Raw genomic sequence first — 16,826 nt, 5'->3', positions numbered from 1 at the left:
GACCGCACCCTTCCCGTTCCATAGATGCCCTGTGGGCACACCCCGGGCCCTGTCCTCCGCCATGCGCCCCACCCTGCCCTATAAAACTGCTGGGAACTAAAAGGGAGGAAACTAGACCAGAGGCGTTTCTGAACCGGGAAAGCAGTCACTGCCCAGGTGAGGGGAGCCCCAGGAGGGAGAGGGCCCCTGGATTCACTGAGCTGTCTCCAAGGGGCCCCACCCAAGAGGAGCGCGGAGTTCCCCTCGGGCAGAATGCAGAACACCCCTGCCGACCCCACCGCCCCTGGGGCCTAGCCCAGAAGTTCCTGGAAGATAAGTGGACTGGTTTGAGCCTGCACATCGAGATAAGGGCTATATATAGCAGGGGAGCCTGCTTTTTCCACAGTGTTAAGAAGAACATTTCAAGGAGTGAAAAGGTTTCAAGGACACACTGAGGTGGTCTAATGAGGCCAGTCTTTTCCTTCTTCAAAATCCCAAACTGAACTCCTTAAAGTGCCACTAATTCTGGTCTGGTTGAATTCGGGCTTCCTTTAGCTCCTGTTCAGCGTCTCCTGGTGCCTCCAAATGCAACCCGTTCATCATTATTTGATTAATAGGAAATCAGTGACAGTGGCCAACAAAGGTGGCTGGCTTAACGCCACCTCCTCCAGGAAGGACTCAGGATCTGCTCCCAGGGCTCCCACTACACCAGCCGTCATCCCAGCCCTATCAGGGCCTCCGTGAGAACCCCGCCCTCTGCCCTGTGAGACTAGGGTGCGGTGGGTCCCCCTGTTCTTGAACTTGCTCCTGGCACCAGGCGGGTGCTTACAAGGCTGGCCAAACGGAAGGGAACTATGAGGCAACCAGGAGCCCACGGGCACTAGTATCTATAACTACTCAATAACACAACCGGAAACAAAAGCAAGCTTTATCAGCGAACGCCCTGACTTTCGTGTTGGTCCGATTCCCATCGCCCAGGCAGAAGCACAGTCACCCTCACGCAGCCCCGGGCCCAGCAAAAGCAGGCCCGCAGGCCTGGGGCTCCTGCCCCGCTGCTCCTGCCCGCGGACCACCCAGAGCCGGAGTCAGCCGACCTCCTCGCTTGGGCGGCCGGGGGAGGTGGGCGAGAAGCGAAGGGCCACGCCGGGCAGGGCGAGCTGGCAGGGCTGACAGCTGGGTTTCTGCACGAACTTCTCTCCTCTGAAGGTCCTCAGAACTCACTTCGTTCTGAAAGTAGCAGGGGTAGGAGGCACACGGGGCACACCTGCTTCCTGTCTCGTTGCTGGGAGGGGAAGCACAGCCCCCGCCGCCCGGCAGCAGCAGACAGCTCCGTGGTCGCGCCCTGGGCCGGCTCCAAGCAGAACCAAAGCACACCTGGGGCTGCCCTCACCCGGCCCCAGCCTCCAGCCTCCCGGCCGCAACCACCGTGGACTCGAAGGCAGGAAGGCAGTGCCCCGCAGCGCTAAGAAGGGCATCCTGAGACCCTCGTGACTCCCCTGGCACCGCGTGGCTGAGAAAACCCAGAGAGAATTTCCCAAGGGGGGGAGGAAGGAGCAGTTGGCCATGATGGCTGCTGAGGCCGGGCGAAGCGTGGGCCAGAGAAACAACCCGCCGGGCAAGCTGGGGCACAGATCAGGCACAGGAGTCGCGAGACTTTCCAAAGCCGAAGAGCCCGCTGGGGCAGCCACCATCCCGCAGTGACATCCTCAGGGTAAGTGGCTTGCCAGGTGTGTGGGCAGGTCCTGCCACAGGGGGCAGGGGGTGGCAGGCAGTGCTGGTCTGGGCCCTGCTGGGGCGGCTTCGGTCCGCGGGCTCCCCCATCCAGGAAGAGCCTCGGGCTGCCGCCAGCTCGGCAGATGGGCTTTGGGGAGAACCCAGTCATTACACCATCCTCTGCTGTCTCTCCCCACTCGGGACAGATGCTGGCTAAGAAAACGAAGCCAGTTGTGGCAATGACTTCCAACAGATATAATCAAATCATCTATTTCTGAGTTCTGCAAGTACTGAAACACTGTTATTCGATTCCTGAAATGTTATTTGGAGCTGCGGGTGCAGGCGGCAGAGATGCTCAGTGAACACATCAGCATTCAAACCCGAACACACCCGCTGCCCTTGAGCCCTGTGCCCGGCCCCGTGCCAGGGGCTGGCTACACACCCGAGGTCAGAGGTCCAGGGCAGGCAGCGAGGACCTGACCGAGCAGATGCTGACGAGGCCTCCAGAAGCCTGATGCTGGAGAAGCGTCGAGGAAGCGCACTCACTGCGGCTGGGAGTCAGAAGGTTCCCAGGGAGGCCACAGGCGGCCACAAAGCCCCGCTGTCCGCTTGATCAATGCCAGCCTGTGCTGAGCGCTGGGGACCAAGGGGAGAGGGACCCACCCTGCCCTCAGGGGCTCCAGTCTAGTGAGCGTGCACCTGCGGCACATGTACACATGCATGGTACACGTGTGTGCAGACATGCTGACATGTGTGCATGCACATTAACATGTGTGCCCATGCACGCAAGGCATCCGTGTACATGCATGCACATGTGTACACACAGAGTCCCAAGCAGGCAGGGTGAGGACCACAGGAGGCACGGGTCCCCACTCAGCACGGAGTCCAGGACAGCGGCAGAGGGCTGCCGGGCTCCAGGGCTGCTGCATGGACGCCCTGCTCCCCTGCAGTGCAGATCCCACAGGCGCAGGTAAGTGCCTGGGACTCGTACGTCCCTGGCCCAGCATAGGGTCCAGGACAGCGGCAGAGGGCTGCCGGGCTCCAGGGCTGCTGCATGGATGCCCTGCTCCCCTGCAGTGCAGATCCCACAGGAGCAGGTAGGTGCCTGGAACTCGTACGTCCCTGGTCAGGCTGCCAACTGCAGAACGTTACAAGAGAGCATTGTGAAGGCCTCCGCCTCCTTCCATCCCCGCGGCTCACCTTTCTTTCCTGAAGGAACGAAGGCTCATCTAAACAAGGAGATAGGGGCAAGCAGAACCGTGCCCTTCCTGTTCTCTCCCCATGGGAAGCCCAGTCCCGCACACTCCCCCGGTGTCTGCAGAAGCAAATCCCCCCGAACCCTGGGCGGACCGCTCTGGGGAGCAGAACCCAGCGGCGTTCGGAGTCGGCCCTTGTCACACTACCCTCCCGCAGGTGCTGTCTCACCTGAGGGCCCCAAGTGCCCGCCCATACACCTGCCACGGCTCCGCCCCTGCCGGGTCCGCCCAATATCTGGTGGCCACCTCCTCCCACACCACCAGGGGAGCAGATGCGGGCCTGCTCCGTCCACGACAGCACGCAGCAAGTGCTCAACAAAGACTTGGCTGAGCAGCCCAAAGTCAACGACAGTAGCGTCAAGGTGAACATCAGCACGGAGGCCCCGATCGACCACTTACTAGCTGTGTGACCTTGAGCACATTACTTCCCCTCTCTGAGCCCCTGTTTCCTCATTACAAAAGAGAGATGGTGACCCAGTTCCCAGGGTCGCTGTGAGAACCAATGCGCATTTGGAAAGCTCTCCAGAGCTGTACAGGGTTACTGTTATTATCAAAAGATAACAGTTGCTGCGAGAGAAACCTTCTGTTGTCACAGAGTAGCAGTTAGAACCCCCAGGAACTTGAAGCATGATGGATATAGCCCAGGAGATTGGTTCACGATAACTGGGGCTCAACCGATCATCTCAAGTCCCCAAACATGACGGGTCTCACACCACCACCGAGGACAGAGGCCCCAGACCCCAGAAACCGGACTGTTCCGGATCTTTGTGGGAGTTCACCCTTCTAATCATGCGAAGGTGATCAGGGAGACATTCCCATCTGAGGGATGCAACCGTGCCCTGGGTGGCCACACGCCGGGCTCCCGGGGGTAGTCCCACTGTCCTGATGCAGTGTGACAGGAAGAGTCCAGCCGATCTGAAGGAGGGCCCACATCCGGCCACCCCCTTCCCACATATCCCGCACCCAGCAAGTCAGGGCCCAGGAGAGGTCTACTGTAATGAAAAGTGCACTTAAGAAAGTTCAAGGGTATGAAGAAAGAAAGGAAGGAAGGAGGGAAGAGGAGAGAATCCCAAGGAACCTTCCGGAATGTTCAGAGGGCTGGGCTCTTGTAATCGATGGTGATTACTTTCCTGTCATAAGGGATTCATCTTCCAAAGGGAAGTCTGAGAAGATTCTGTTATTTGGGGTTTGCTTCCCATCTCTCCGCCTTCTGTAGCTGACCACGCAGGAACTTTGTGCTGAAGTCTCATGAAACGGCAATCAGAGCAACCAGAGCCTCAGCTCCCCCCGCCCCCCAAGTTCTGGGGGCTAACATATCAGGGTCTTGGATGAGGTACCCCCCTGTCATCCTCCACCCCGCGGGGCTGGGGCTGTCAGGGGCTCCCCACTCCAGCCATGCTCCCCCAGCAACGTGCTCTTTAGGGGTCCGCCTGCCCCCTGCAGCCCAGGAGCCTGGCTGGCGCCCCCACCCCACCCCCGGCCGAGATCTGGTGGGCGTCAGGAAAGAAGGGCTTGAACCAATGAAGCGTGAACGATGGCACGCTCAGCTCACAGATCAAACTAGGGTGCCGAGGAAGGGGTCAAGGGCAAACTCAGGGTCCCCCAAGCAGCAGGAAGACGATAGAGCAACCCAGCCTAATGCACACGGTATCTCTGTTGAGAAGGGGTCTCCTGTGTCAGCTCACAGATCAAACTAGGGTGCCGAGGAAGGGGTCAAGGGCAAATTCAGGGTCCCCCAAGCAGCAGGAAGACGATAGAGCAACCCAGCCTAATGACACGGTATCGCTGTTGAGAAGGGGTCTCCTGTGTGCGTCTGTGAACATGGAAATCAAACTGGCCCCTACTGCTGGGGCGGGGCCTCGAGGGAGGAGCTGGTCTGTGCTGCAGCCCGCTGGTAGATGAGCGACTGACGCAGGGTCGCTGGGGGACGGGAAGCGAGGGCTGTGGTTTGTGTGGGTTTGGAGGGTGAGGCCTGGCACAGGGGCATGTGGCTTCCTTCCCTCAGTGGCTCCAGGCTCCCCGAGGGGCACACGACAGGAGCAAGCACCCCGTGCCGACTCTGCCCTCGCCGCTGCCACGAAGGCCGTGAGGACAGGCGGGAGCGGGAAGTCGGGGACACAGGCGCCTCTTTTCCTGAGCACTGTCTGCAGTACCTCGCCACAGGGACTGCGAAGGAGAACAGGTGTGGGGAACACGGTGCAGGGCAGCCCCACAGACTCCCGCCGAAGGCGCTGGGGCACCCCGACTCCACCCACCCTGAGGGCTGCCTGGCGCCCTCACTGCCCAGCCCGCTCCTCTGCCGCCTGCGGCCACCGTCGCAGTCACCGGGATTCCCAGACAGAGGTTCTCCAGATGCCTGCACTACTGCCTGCTCCTGTTTCTCCCCTCGCACTTTCCATTAAAAACAAACAGGCTTGGCCCCCGCTGTCCTGACAACCTGACGCTGCATCTGTCCTCCGTTTATAAAGAGGGACCAGAGCCACTGCGCTCAGGGCTCGCAGCCAGAAACTAAAGCCAAACACACTTCTTTCTCCCAGCGGGTCCCCGTGGCCGGGGCAGGGACCCTTAACCAGGGCTGCACACAGCGCGCCCAGAGGCGTCCTGTGTCTGTACCCGGGAAGGAAGAGGGTCGGGGAAGGGATGGGCAGGCCCACAGCTCCAGGACAGAGGTCCGGGGTCACGGGCTCGGGGAAGGGATGGGCAGGCCACGGCTCCAGGACAGAGGTCCGATGTCACGGACTCGGGGAAGGGATGGGCAGGCCACGGCTCCAGGACAGAGGTCCGATGTCACGGACTCGGGGAAGGGATGGGCAGGCCCACGGCTCCAGGACAGAGGTCCGGGGTCGGGGACTCGGGGAAGGGATGGGCAGGCCTCGGCTCCAGGGCAGAGGTCTGGGGTCACGGGCTCGGGGAAGGGATGGGCAGGCCACGGCTCCAGGACAGAGGTCTGGGGTCACGGGCTCGGGGAAGGGATGGGCAGGCCTCGGCTCCAGGGCAGAGGTCTGGGGTCACGGGCTCGGGGAAGGGATGGGCAGGCCACGGCTCCAGGACAGAGGTCCGGGGTCACGGACTCAGGGAAGGGATGGGCAGGCCACGGCTCCAGGATAGAGGTCTGGGGTCGGGGACTCGGGGAAGGGATGGGCAGGCCACGGCTCCAGGGCAGAGGTCCGGGGTCACGGACTCGGGGAAGGGATGGGCAGGCCACGGCTCCAGGGCAGAGGTCTGGGGTCACGGACTCGGGGAAGGGATGGGCAGGCCACGGCTCCAGGACAGAGGTCCGGGGTCGCGGACTCGGAGGCTGGCCAGGGCTTTTCCTTTCTGCCAAGCACGACTCCTCCTGCCTGCAGAACTCGCCGGTGTATCATAACAGGAAGCCGGTGTTGCTCTTACGGCTGTTGGGGAAGGAACGGTGTGGGGGAGGAGAAGCATGGTTTCTTGATTTTCTCCTCTACACGGCAGGTGGGGAAACAGCAAAAGTAAACGTCGCTGTTCTACAAACACCTCGCCGGGAGAGCCGATTGTGGTATTTTACGAGAACATCCTGGTTCTATGCGGATCTCAGTGGAGGGTGAGCTAATAAAGATGCAAGAGGTATTTCTGCTCTTTCCAGTACAAGCCCTGGAGGAGACACACCACAGCGATTCGTGGATCTGTCGGCGCCCCCGAGCCCCACCCGTCCACTCCCTCCCGTGTCCATGTGGGGTCGAGCACCGCAGAAGGTCTCACACCAACAGCTCACACCGTGATGAAGAGGTGAGAGAAGGAACCGGCCAGATCATAAGGAAAATGAAGGGAGGAGAAGGAGCGAAACCTAAGATGTATGTATATGGCCCTGGGTGGGCCTGGGGCGTAAATTCCCTTCTGTGGCTGTCACTGCCCGAGGCTCTCCTCCTGTCCCCTCTCCGGCAGCTGCCTGAGCCTGTGCACCCAGCACACCAGCTCCATCCCTCTCGGCCCGCCCCAGGACCCCGCTCCCTGAAGGGTGGCATGTGACCTCGGCAGGGGCACGAGCTGGGCCCAGAGGAGGTGGGCGGGCTGAGGTCCCACGGGAAGCGCTTGGAGGTGAGGGTTTTTTTAAATCCTCACCCAAGAGTATTTTTACATTTATCTTCAGGGAGGTAGAAAGAGAGAGAGGGAGAGAGAGAGAAACATCGATGTGAGAGAGACACATCGACTGGTTGCCTCCCGCACGACCCCAACTGGGGCTGGGGAGAAACTACAACCGAGGTACGTGCCCTTGGCCAGAATCAAACCCGGGACTCTTTGGTCCGACACTCTAACCGCTGAGCCAAACCAGCCAGAGTGAGGTGAGGATTCGTCAGTACGTCTGCCCCTCGCTTCATGCCACCAACACTATAAGGTACTCTTTTCTGCTGGCCAAGCCCCAAGGTGGGGTGGCTTACGGGGCACAGAGTTGCTATAGAGCGAGGCAGACCTGGGCCCCAGTTACCTGGCCTTTCTGAGTGGCTGCACGACCAAAGGGACAGTGTGTGTTATAGCGTCCCTCTGTCCAGTGCACACCCAACCGACCTCAAGCTCTTCCTCACCCCCTTCTTGGAGACCTAGTACAAAGCCACCTCCTGAGTCCCACAGCCAGAGGGGGCCTACCAGGGACTTCCGAGCTATGTCCGTAGGCAAGTTACCTCACCGCACTGGGTGTCGACGTTTGGACTACAGAGGGACAATAACACCTATGTCACAGGGTCATTGCTAGAGTCACAAGAGTAAATGAATGAATAAACAAACAAGCAAGTAAACAGAAGGGCCTGGCACAGTCAGAGGGGTTAGCAATTACTGGTCTGAACCCCTCGCCAGCCGTGGGCGCCGCTGGCCAAGCACACATCGCGTGGGAGCCTAATGTGCGTTTTCTTCCTCAGCACCGATCACAGGGTTTAGTGCAGGATAAACACCGAGTGGGGTGGAGGGAGGGAGGCAGGAACTCCACCGCGCGGCAGGAGCAGAAAGCCGACTTCTGCCAGCCCAAGGGGCCCTACGCCCAAACGGATGCCCCAGAGACGAAAAAGGCCAGGACTGCGGGGAGCTGGGAGGCAGCGGCCTCGCTCTCCTCTTGTCCCCCCCGTCTGTGTGTGCACTGTCTCCCGGTTTATGCACGTCTGTCTCTGAGATCTCTGTGTCTCGTCCTCTCTTTCCACCTCTTCCCACCTCCTTCCTGTCTCTCTCTGCCTCTCCCCCACCCATTGCCCTCTCCGCCTCTCCCCCACACTTGGAGATCAAGGCAGGACGTTGGGCTGTGGACTCGGGCTTCCTACGGAATGTCTTCAGGCTGGTTCTTGTGCCAAAAGGCCCACAAATCAATACCATCCCACTCTGTGCAGTTCCTGAGGTCAATTACTGATTTGTGGCTAATTGTTCTCGGGAAGAGAATGTGCCCTCCAAGACGGAACCCCACGCCTCAGCCAGGGGCTCCATCTCCAAGAGACCCATGTAGGAGTTCTCTGCAGGTCCCTACATGGAGCCAACAGACACCTTCATAAGGCCATTTTCCTCCATCTAGAAAAATGTGTATGTCTGCGGGGGTATAACGTTCCGATGCCTTTGCAAAACTAGCTTCTCCGTCTCCTTGAGCCCTGGGCAATGAGCTGGCAGCCACTGAAGTCGGAGCAACTGTTTTTCCAGCCATTCCCGGGGTGCCACGGCACAAGCTAACAAAGCCCCAGCCAGTCTCCAGGAAAAGCTGTCGTGACTCAACGCCCATTGATGCTCCTTGCTTACCTGTCAATGATCAATTGTGTGGCTGTCCTGGCAAACTCTTCTGCACCCTTCCAAGCCCAACTCAAATGCTTCTCTCTGCCACTGCCACCCACCCCAGGGAGGTCCTGCCCACCGTTCCCTCCAACCTGCAGGAGGCTGGGTATGCATGACTGTCCGGATCCCACCTGCTGGTCTGTGAGCTCCCGGGGCACAAGGACACTGCTGTCCTTATCTTCATCTGCCCGAGGAGGCGGCTCAGGGGGCTTGTCAATTGGAAGACCTGTAAGGAGGTGACCACAGTTTGCAAAGCAGACGGGGCACCTCCAGTTCTCATGGGGCTGCATACTGAGGACCAGACGCTTCTAAAAAACCTGGGCCTAGCCCTGGCCGGTTTGGCTCAGCGGTTAGAGCGTTGGCCTGCGATCCAGAGAGACCCGGGTTTGGTTCCCGCTAAGGGCACATTCCTCAGTTGCAGTTTGTCCCCGGCCCTGGTTGGGCAGTGTGGATGGCAACCACTCGATGTGTCTCTTTCACGTCGATGCTTCTCTCTCTCTCTCCCTCCTACTCTATCTGAATAAAATATGGAAAAATGTCCTCGGGTGAGGATTAAAAAAAAAAAAACTGGGCCTTGTACACGGAGCCCCGTCCACCTCCATGCACGGAGCCTATGCAGAATCCAGAAAGAAGAAACAAGGAGTTCTGAGAAGCTAGACCACGTCCCCGCCTTGACGGTACAGGACAGCAGAAAGAACGTGAGGTCTGTGGCCAAGAGACCTGGCTGGCAGTGCAACGCCTGGGCCTTCGGCTGTGCCACCAGCCCTGGAGCCTCAGCGTACTCCTCCGTACGAGAACAACGATGCCTCCACTATAACGTGGGCAGTGAACCTGCAAGGTGGCGGGCCCTGACCCCGGCCCTTAACTTGGCGAGGTCGGCCTCGGTTCCAACCTGGCATTCCTGAGAAGAGATCGTAGGTTCTGTTCAACTGGGCAGTGAAGTGGCCACTACAGTGAAGGGGAGAACGAAGGCACCGGCGGCTCCCAAGAGGCCCTTTAACTGCCCGGCAGTAGGGCACGCAGAGAACAGTCGTGGAGTGCAGAGCGAGGGGTCGGGGAGCACAGGCCAAAGCACTGTGCAGGGGGAGCAACGCGGACTTCCCTGGACCGTAAGAGCCGAACCCAAGGATCTGTGAGTTAACGCTTCAGGGAGGGCCCGCTGAGGAATGACTAAGCAACAGAATTACACAATGTTGGAATGTGCTGATGCTGGGGGGTGAGCACCCTGTCATGGGAGGAATGCAAGCCCGGAGCAGATGAGAGATCACTTCACAAAACTATAGGGAAAAGGAGGCAAGCACTGAAGGGTGGGGGGGCACTTAGAATAAAAACTCCTTCAAATAGTCCCTTTTCACCTGGGTTCCAGATCCCCATTCCAGGCCAGGAGGCAATAAACTTCTGGAAAGGGCCAGAGAGAAAATATCCTGGGCGTGTTTGCAGACCACGGGGTCTGTGTCCCAAGTCCTCAACCCTGCCTGCCAGGTGAGAGCAGCCAGAGACGGTGGCAGCCGTAAAGGATGAATGTCCATGGCTATTCCAATAAAACTTTATTTGTGAAAACGAGCAGGGGGCCAGATTTTGCCCCCGGGCCCCCAGTCTAGAGCAGTGGTCTCCTAGGTGAAGCTGTAAGTAGCTGCCAGCGTTGGCTTCACCGTCCACCGAGTGTCTCGCAGGTGAGGTGCCCATGTCTTTGCCTGAGCCCCAATTTAAACCATCCCAGACTCCCACCACCCCCGGGTCCTTAAACTTCCACCACTCGTCTTCCTATTCGTGCTGCATCTGCTTATGTTTGAAATTGTCCACAATTAAAAAGAAAATGAAACTTCCCCAGAATCTGGAGCTACCTGGAAAGCTGATCATCCGAACCCCACGAGCCACCGAGCCCTGAACCAGCGCCCAGACCCCGGGGCCCCGCCCACCCGCGCCGGGACTAGACTCGGCAAAGGGAAGAACAATGACACTGTGGTTTCAGAGGACGGTCTTTTCTCCTGAGATGGCACTTTTCCTTGTCCTCTGTGCCGTGAAAATGTCCTTTCTATTATAAAATAATACTAATAGTAGATGAGAATGTTTTACAACCTTATTTGACAAAATGTAAAGTTAGCAACCTTATTATTGGCCCTACTTTTTAAAAAAATTTTAATCAGGTCACAGGATCCTGAAGTCTGGGAGCCACTGCCCCATCCTTGGGTCCTAAAATCTGACTTTGCCTCAGGCTGCCCCAACCCCCATGAAGCGCCTGTGTGACCCCCCAGGCCCTGTGCCAGCCCCAAGGGGGAAGCCAAGGCGGAGGCGGGGGTGTGCAGGGGACTCCTCACCGTGGGATGCCCCCAACCTCCCAGTCCTGCGTCCAACAGGCCTTGGTCAGTCTTCAAACAAACCTTTGAAGCCAGCAGGGCAGAAATACACCCCATTTGACAGATGAGGAAACTGAGGTACAGAAAGGCAAAGTGACCTCTCCAAGGTCCCCAGCAATCGATGGCAAGGCAGAGAGAAGCACGTCATGGGTGGCCACTCGCCCGGTGATCAGTGAGGACGGAGAAGTCGGGCTGGGGGAGCTGAGTGCTGGCGGGTGGGCCCGTGCGTGGTGCCGGCCCGCGTGGATCCGGGGACGGGAAGGAGGCCTCGGGAATCCCAGCCTCGCCCAGACACAGACTCACACCACCGCACCATGGAAAGAGGCCATCATCAAGGCGGGTTCAAACCTGTAGGGAACCGGGCCAGCAGAAGCACCGGAGTGTATGAGCTGGGCTTGAAGGAAGCGAAAGCTTCTAGGGACCGAACCCCCGAATCAGACCGTGGCACCGGGGTAGCCGGAGGCACTTCCAGGGGGGCGGTAGGTGTGGCCATCTGGGGCCCGTGTGCCTCCCCCACCCCTGCTCCGCCTCTCCCACACCGCAGACGGACCTCAGGGCTGATGAGCACAGTCCCTACCTGACATAAGATCACTGTGACCCGAGCCAGCTCAGGAGGAAGCGCTCCTCGGACACCCTGTCCCCGACCCCATGCGGCGCCGACCTGGCTGAGCCTGGCACGGAGGGGGGGCTCCGAGGACAGAAAGACCAAAGCAGTGAAGGAACGTGGGAGCAAGCTGGGTCCCAGAGACGGAATCCCAGTGATGTGATGCTCAGACTTATCTAGGAACACTCTGTCCCCGCGAGTGAAAACAGTTTTCCCGGCTCCGCAAACAGAGACAAACCCTTCAGAGACAGTCTGGGAGGCGGGAGGGTGGGCTGTGGACAGTGGAATGTGGGTGCGTCATCAGAATGGGCCTGACCCCAGTGGAGATGGGGGCGGGAGGGGAGGGCCAGCGTCTGTGCATGTTGGGCGGGGGAAGTCGGGGCGGCTACATGGGACATGGAAGCAAAAGAGGAGAGGGAGGTTGTTGAAAATACAGTACATGGCCCTGGCTGGTTTGGCTGAGCGGTTAGAGCAACGGCCCGTGGACCAAAGAGTCACGGGCTCGATTCCAGTCAACGGCACATACATGGGTTGCAGGTTCGACTCCCAGCGCTGGCTGGGGTCATGCGGGAGGCAACCGATCAGTGTGACTCTCTCACATCAATGTTTCTCTCTCTCTCCTTCTCTCTCTCCCTCCCTCCCACTCTATCTGGAGAGAAGAAAACACAGTACGTGTAGTTCTGCTTGATGACAAGGACGGCACCTGGTCCACATAAACACACACCCCCTCGGGAGGGGTCTGTAGTTCTCGACTGGTGGCCCCGTTATCCCAGTGGGTGATCGCTGACACCCACAGCCACCCTCGATGTCGGTTCTGTTCACGGTCTCCCGAAGGCAGAGCTGCTCCTGATCTGAAAAGGAGCAAAGCCGCATGGGGCGAAGGGGACGGGGGCCAGGGCACACTAGCTGTGGTGTGAGAGCGCACCTCCTCCCAGACTCCGAAGGTGGGTCCTGAATGAGGCGTGTGGCTGCTGGGCTGATGACAAGCTACTTGCGTCCCTGACCTCCTGGCAACCCCAGGTCCCAGCCTGGCCTCCGCGTCTCCCGCGGCACCAGCACCCCACTTCCCCTGGGAGAAAGGCACGGTGGAACTGAGCCGATGCCCTTTCCGGGACCCTGTGGACCCTGCTCTGACCACGGGCGGTCTCAGGACCCCAAGGCATTGCACACGCGTGCACACACCCCCTGCGGAGCCACACTCGGCCCGCAGACTCTCATTTCCATTTACGTCCACAATGACTGCCGTCGCTTGGGTCACAGACCATCTGTGTGCTGAGTCTTCCCAGATGCCGCCAGATGTTCTCAGCGGTAGCCCCTCTCGGGGGAGGGGGGAGGACAGATTAGTAATTTGTGTTCTAGTCTCTTCCTATTTTCTAGATGTTCTACAGTGAACATGCACGTACCAGAAAAAGTTCAAGTACACAATTCTGAAAATCTAAGACAAGTAGTAAGTAGTATCAGAGGGGGACACACACATTAACCCCATTGATTCACGTAACAGCACTGAGCACGGGGGCCTCTGCGTCACAAAGGAACAAGCCGGGGAGGAGAGAAGACCGCTGCCCAAGGTCATCCAGCTATACAAGCCCCAAACCCAGAGCACATTATCGTCACTCCTGGGAAAAGGCTGCTCCCAGAGGGAGCTGGGCGGAGCGGGAAGAGGGGGCTGTGTGTGCGTGGCGTGCGAGAAGCCTGTCTTACTCATTTGATTATAAAATATTTCTGAGCCAGCAGATGGTACAATAGCGGCTGCAGATGCCCGATAGCTTTCCTTAATTCCTCTGCACAGGCTCCATTTCAGGGACCTGGCGAGTGACAGCCAAGAAGCTGCTCTGGAGCTCCACAGAGACAATGACTGCAGTTTAAGGAACACCCTGCAAGGCATCCGCTCAACAGATGCCCGCTGGCGCTTCCCAGAGGAGCGGGCCTCGGGCTAATCCTGAGGCGCAGGGGGCGGGAGCCTTCCAGGCCCCTCCTGGCCAGCCGCCTGCCAGGGACCTGAGCTCTGTTACATAATTAATCCTTGGCTCAGAGGCTCAGCACTCCCTTCACAGACTCATCCAGGGACGGCTGTGGAGAGAGTGAACATCAAAGACCTCGTCTTCCTGGTCCTCGGAGATCAAAGCCACAGGGTTGATGAGTTCACTGGGCACTCGGTCTTCTGCGTGGCTTGTTCTGCCTTCTCGGGTTTTGTTTGGTTTTTAATAAGGGACCCATCATGCCTGGTTGTCAACAGCTCAATAACCTAGTTAAAAGGCAACGGCAGGCCAGGGCTCTGCAGAGGCACTGCTCCGCCCTCTGTGGGGTCTGCACTTCACAGACCTGGAGCGGACGCTCTCCGCGACCCGAGGGCCTTCCTGGAGGCGCAGGCTGGCGGAGGCTCACTCTGGAATTACTTGCTTAGGGAGAGAGGCTGTGGGCCGCTTGTCCAGCCTGCTCTGGCGATGCGGGGATACCCTCTTCTGTCTTCTCTGGTCGCCCCTCTGTCCTCTAACCTCTTAGCCACTCCCCACCTCAAGGAGAGGACAGCAGAAAGATTTTACATGCCATCGGTGGCCGATCTAAGTGTCCCTCTGCAAGGATGTGTTTGTTTTTGGCCTTCAAATTTAGGATGAGATGGTCCCAGCCTGATCACTGAGCTGGCAGTGGCCACACCCAACCAAGGTCTGCAGTCAGCTTGCAACCCATTCACCAGAGGCCCCAACCAAAGCCACTCCTCGCCCTGAAAATGCTGCAGACTTCAAGAAACCTCCAAAGTCAGAAGCAAAAGACAGGACAACCCCAAGAGCAGTGGGAATAGCTTACATGGACGTCTGCAGGCAGATGCTAGGCTGCCTCACCTGCTGGCCTGGTGGCCTAACATCCAAACAGCTGGGGGACATAGGTGCCATCAGTCCTTCACACACTAGTAAGAATTAGCACCGGGTTGCATTAATCTTGGCCCAGAAGAGAGTCACTATTGCCAGGATGGGCCTTCTTAGTGGAGGGACAGGGGAAGAGGGGATAAGTAAGGAGTGTGGTGTGTTTTGGGGTGGGGGAGACAGGCCTCCATGGGGTGAGGGAGTAGACGCCTTAGGGGACAACAGTCAGGCAAGATGGGCACACTAGGCAACGGGGTGTAAAGAGGAATGAAAAGGGGCAAATATTTCCCTCATCATAAAACTCAGCCACCCCCACCCCTTCCCCCTCCCAGTTAAGGAGAAAGAATCCAGTCCTCCTCCTCCTCCTCCCTCATGTCCCACGCGGGGCCCTGATCAGGAGCAGTCTGTCTAAAAGCCCATGTTTCTGCCATGTGCCTCTGCCACACCCTGGCTTGAGCATCAGCCATAAGTGGGATGGGGAACGTGGGTGGGGAGGGATGCAAAGAGCACCCACGCACAGCCTTGGACTCGGGCCATGAGGCTGTGGGGCAGACAGACTGAGAGACTCGCAGAGGCCGGGCCGGAATGTTCGGCCAGCCTCCAGGGGGTGGTGGCCCAGCACGGGAACAGACTGTGCCTCTCCTTGCCCCGTGACAAAACAAGCCCAGCTAGAGAGAGAACACGAGCCACAGAAAGGAGCCTCACGTGTGGCTTCGACACATCCGGCTCTTCACTGCACAGAGGCCGTACACATGCCGTTCCTCACGCCTGGAACGCACGCACCCCCATCTCTTCCACGGCCAAAGTCTGGCACCCTCAAAAGCCCAGGCAAGTGCCCCTCTCAGGCTGGGGTAGTGAGTCCCTCCTGGCCCTCCCTGGGTGCGTGTCCAGTGGGCTCTATTATTTGTGTTCTCCCCCCGCCCCCCCCCCAGGCTGTGGGCCAGGGACCAGCTCACGGCATCCCAGGCCCACAGCTGCCTGGCCTTGCACACAGGAGGCAGGGCCGTGGCCTTCCAGGGGCGCCTTCCAGAGAAGGCAGCGCGCCCCCGGGAACTGGTCAGCCCAGGGCCCCCACGCTCACTGCAGGACGAGTTACTCATTCCTCACCTGCAATACAAATTCGGTCTGAAATCTTACGAACCCCTATCTAAATAAAACAGACAGCATGACTGAAATGAAGGACCCCTTCAACGCTAAACTTCTGAATCTTTTCAAAATATATTAATTTTCCCCAGGGTAATCCCTGGTGTGGCCTTTAAGACCGTGACAACCCGCGGGAGGCTCTGGGCCCAGGCCAGCCTGTGTTCTGTCTGCCTCTCCCAACCCCTGGGGTTCTCACGACTCAAGGCCAACAGCTCCAAGTTAGGTTTCTGCCATCCTCTGGCATCTTCCACGGCTGGAGGAGAGAGTTCCTGCTTACGGACCACCGTCCCCACCAGCCCCACGCACGGGCAGGGCAGAGCAGGCCAGCAGCACCCTGGCGTTAAGTCTCTGGCACAAGGTCCGTTACACATCTGCACCCTCCGGTAGCTCAGCGAGGCTTTAAGGGAGTGCCCGGGGCACCCAGGTAAAACAAAGCTGCCAAAGACGGCCTCCAGCAGACGGAGCAGACGGAGTTCAGCGTCTGCGATGTATCCCGTTTCCAACACAGTCCCTAGGACCCACGACAGGTGTTGGTGATGTGCTTCGGCCCAGAGGAGTGTGAGGGTTGCCGGAATGAAATCCTCGGGGTTATGACAGCTCTTCCCCACCCAGAGGCAAGAAGACCGGCAGGCGGAGGGAGGGAAAGGGCTCCGGGCACTCCAGCTGGAGGGACAGGGCGGAGCCACGTTCAGGGTCCAGCAGCCACTAAACTCCCGAGAGATCAGACCAAGCCCCAGACGAACCGCCCCGACGCCCGCAGCCCAGCTCTGGGAGGGACGGGCTCGGGGTGGAGCCCAGCCCTGCACCAAATGACCGCGCGGTCCGCACCTCCGTGGGCCAAACGGGTGGCACCCCTCCGAGGGCGTGCCCAGGCCCACTGACACGTGGCCTCTCAAAGTCACTGTGACATCCAGTGTCATCCAACATTAAAGGCACATTCGTCGAACATTTCTCTGCCGATCCCTGCAAACATTCCCCTTGTGGAGACGGTGGCGGTGGCAGCCATAGGCCCCGGGGCACAGCAGCTGCGCCTCACGTGCTCGGGCCCCTGCAGACCCACCCGCGGGGGCGGAAATCCGTACAGAAGCGTTCACATCCTTTCTGTTCGAGCGATGAACTGGGCTCAGAGAGGTGGAACCACCCCTCC

General features: G+C 59.1%; 1 protein-coding gene and 1 long non-coding RNA gene across 3 annotated transcripts in view; one reads left to right on the top strand and one right to left on the bottom strand.

Moving 5' to 3' along the window:
* Positions 1 to 16,826, bottom strand: part of HPCAL1 (hippocalcin like 1) — an 80,210-nt gene that overhangs the window by 32,566 nt on the left and 30,818 nt on the right. The gene's annotated exons all lie outside the window — the stretch shown is intronic.
* Positions 1,106 to 13,109, top strand: LOC118630639. The gene is made up of 3 exons (XR_004959667.1): positions 1,106 to 1,690; positions 6,559 to 6,701; positions 12,336 to 13,109. It is a non-coding gene; the product is annotated as an uncharacterized LOC118630639 (long non-coding RNA).

This window comes from Molossus molossus, unplaced genomic scaffold (assembly GCF_014108415.1).
Source record: "Molossus molossus isolate mMolMol1 unplaced genomic scaffold, mMolMol1.p scaffold_m16_p_15, whole genome shotgun sequence".
Taxonomy (NCBI): domain Eukaryota; kingdom Metazoa; phylum Chordata; class Mammalia; order Chiroptera; family Molossidae; genus Molossus; species Molossus molossus.
This window is presented reverse-complemented; position numbering and strand designations above follow the sequence as displayed.